This window comes from Rutidosis leptorrhynchoides, chromosome 11 (assembly GCF_046630445.1).
Source record: "Rutidosis leptorrhynchoides isolate AG116_Rl617_1_P2 chromosome 11, CSIRO_AGI_Rlap_v1, whole genome shotgun sequence".
Lineage (NCBI taxonomy): Eukaryota > Viridiplantae > Streptophyta > Magnoliopsida > Asterales > Asteraceae > Rutidosis > Rutidosis leptorrhynchoides.
In genome coordinates this window covers 246,056,451-246,060,399 of record NC_092343.1, presented here as the reverse complement: position 1 = coordinate 246,060,399, position 3,949 = coordinate 246,056,451, and positions in this window count along the sequence as shown.

Sequence of the window (3,949 nt, the reverse complement as noted above, 5' to 3'; positions counted from 1 at the left end):
ATATCATACAAACATGGACTCCAAATCTTGTCCTTATTTTAGTATGCAACAGCGGAAGCTCTTAGTATTCACCTGAGAATAAACATGCTTTAAACGTCAACAAAAATGTTGGTGAGTTATAGGTTTAACCTATATATATCAAATCGTAACAATAGACCACAAGATTACATATTTCAATACACATCCCATACATAGAGATAATAATCATTCATATGGTGAACACCTGGTAACCGACATTAACAAGATGCATATATAAGAATATCCCCATCATTCCGAGACACCCTTCGGATATGATATAAATTTCGAAGTACTAAAGCATCTGGTACTTTGGATGAGGTTTGTTAGGCCCAATAGATCTATCTTTAGGATTTGCGTCAATTAGGGTGTCTATTCCCTAATTCTTAGATTACCAGACTTAATAAAAAGGGGCATATTCGATTTCGATAATTCAACCATAGAATGTAGTTTCACGTACTTGTGTCTATTTTGTAAATCATTTATAAAACCTGCATGTATTCTCATCCCAAAAATATTAGATTTTAAAAGTGGGACTATAACTCACTTTCACAGATTTTTACTTCGTCGGGAAGTAAGACTTGGCCACTGGTTGATTCACAAACCTATAACAATATATACATATATATCAAAGTATGTTCAAAATATATTTACAAAAGTTTTAATACATTTTGATGTTTTAAGTTTATTAAGTCAGCTGTCCTCGTTAGTAACCTACAACTAGTTGTCCACAGTTAGATGTACAGAAATAAATAGATAAATATTATCTTGAATCAATCCACGACCCAGTGTATACGTATCTCAGTATTGATCACAACTCAAACTATATATATATTTTGGAATCAACCTCAACCCTGTATAGCTAACTCCAACATTCACATATAGAGTGTCTATGGTTGTTCCGCAATATATATATATACAGATGGGTCGACATGATATGTCGAAATATTGTATACGTGTCTATGGTATCTCAAGATTACATAATATACAATATAAGTTGATTAGGTTATGGTTGGAATAGATTTATTACTAACTTTCACGTAGGTAAAATGAGTAGTTTTTATCAATCTTGTTTTACTCGTCATTTCTTCGTTTCTAATCCGTTTTGAGTGATTCCAGTGGCCACGGTTTCGTATTGAACTTCACTTTATGAATCTAAACAGAAAAAGTATAAGTTTATAGTCAGAAATACAAGTTACAAGTCATTTTTGAAAGAGGTAGTCATTTCCGTCGAAAGAACGACATCTTGATGACCATTTTGAAAAACATACTTTCACTTTGAGTTTAACCATGATTTTTGGATATAGTTTCATGTTCATAAGAAAAATTATTTTTCCAGAAGTATAGCTTTTAAATCAAAGTTCTTCTTAGCTTTTAATTATCCCAACCAAAACAGCCCCCGTTTTATGGTGTTTATCGTGTTTCTGGGTTTTAAATCATTAAGTTAGCATATCATATAGATATATAACATGTGTTTAGTTGATTTTAAAAGTCTAGTTAGAAGGATTAACTTTATTTGCGAACAAGTTTAGAATTAACTAAACTATGTTCTAGTGATTACAAGTTTATAACGTTGAATAAGACAGCTTTTTATGTATGAATCGAATGATGTTATGAACATCATTACTACCTCAAGTTCCTTGGATAAACCTACTGGAAATGAGAAAAATGGATCTAGCTTCAAAGGATCCTTGGATGGCTTGAAAGTTCTTGAAGCAGAATCATGACACGAAAACAATTTCAAGTAAGATTTCCACTCGAAATAAGATTGTTATAGTTATAGAAATTGAATTAAAGTTTGAATATGATTATTACCTTGTATTAGAAAGATAACCTACAGTAAGTAACAAAGGTTTCTTAATCTTGGATGATTACTTGGAATGGATTTAGAAAACTTGGAAGTAAACTTGCAATCTTGGAAGTATTCTTGATTTTATGAAACTAGAACTTTTGGAATTTATGAAGAACACTTATCTTGATAGAACTTGAGAGAGATCAATTAGATGAAGAAAATTGAAGAATGAAAGTGTTTGTAGGTGTTTTTGGTCGTTGGTGTATGGATTAGATATAAAGGATATGTAATTTTGTTTTCATGTAAATAAGTCATGAATGATTACTCATATTTTTATAATTTTATGAGATATTTCATGCTAGTTGCCAAATGATGGTTCCCACATGTGTTAGGTGACTCACATGGGCTGCTAAGAGCTGATCATTGGAGTGTATATACCAATAGTACATACATCTAAAAGCTGTGTATTGTACGAGTACGAATACGGGTGCATACGAGTAGAATTGTTGATGAAACTGAATGAGGATGTAATTGTAAGCATTTTTGTTAAGTATAAGTATTTTGATAAGTGTCTTGAAGTCTTTCAAAAGTGTATGAATACATATTAAAACACTACATGTATATACATTTTAACTGAGTCGTTAAGTCATCGTTAGTCGTTACATGTAAGTGTTGTTTTGAAACCTTTAGGTTAACGATCTTGTTAAATTGTAATGACCCGGAAATTTCTAACCAAATTTAAACCTTAATCTTTATATGTTTCGGACACGATAAGCAAAATCTGTAATGTTGAGTCTAGAAAGTTTGAAATTTATATTCGGATAATCAGTTACCCTTTGACCATGCCTGACGATTCACGAACAATTAATTGTAAAATAATAAACGATATAATAATAATAATTAAGTTGTTATATAACACATGATTTCTGTACATATTTACTATTAGGTGTATGTTAAAATATATAAGGATATATGAAAATAGAGATGTACAAGTATTGTTATTAATATTATATTCATTATTAATTCTATTATTATTATTATTATCATTAATAGTTTCTTTATTATTAATAAAATTAATATTAAATATTAATGTTTATATAATTAATATTATTATGTTTCTTTATATAATAAGTATATGAATATAAATACATATATTCGATATATAATGGTACGGATACAGATATATACATAAATAAATATAACTTGAGATACCTTAACTATTATTTGTATTATTATTAGATATTATCTTTACTTTACCATGATTTTATTTATAATAGTATTATTTTGATATCATTAATATTAAAGATTATTATTGTTATTATTAATATTATCATAATATTATTATCATTTTTATTATTATTATCAATAATATTATTATTTAACTAAATATTATTTATTACTATTATAATTACAAATATAAAATTAATAGGATTATTTATATAGATATATAAAAATAGAGATATCTATATATTTATATATACTGATTTAATTGTATAGATGCATTAAAAATCTGTATATAGAATTTGTGTACATACAAATACGAATATATACAGTATATATGTATAAATACAGTTTATATAAAATAAAAATATAAATATATCACGTATTTCAGTTTCAATTCAACATCAATCTGTAGTTGATTGATTCTCCTGTCTGAAACTAGTACGAAATCTGAATATAACCAAGAGGATAAATCCAATTTCGGTTAAGCAATCGCCTTCATTCTTTATTTTTTTTTCTTTCGTGTACGAATTGATTCTACATGTCGGCCCTAATGTTACAAAATTGATAACTTCTAGTATTAAAGGGATAGCAGACGAGTTGAATTTATCAAATACAATTCACAGAAAATTTTCTAACGTCCTTTCCAATCGAATTAAAAAAGTAAATGTCGATACAGCATCTTTTACTCTGTTCATATGACGTTCACAGCAATAACTCGAAATCGAACCAATTTTGAAAATCTAAAAATACAGAAGTGTTCTAAATCATGTCGTGATCGCTTCCTAAAATTTTCAGGTTCCAATTCGTCAAAACTAATTCTAATTTTTGAGTCAAAGTTTCGATTTCTAAAAGTCAACAAAGTATTCTTCGCGAAATTCATTTTTGTGTTGTGATTTCAGATCAAATTAACTACTCAGA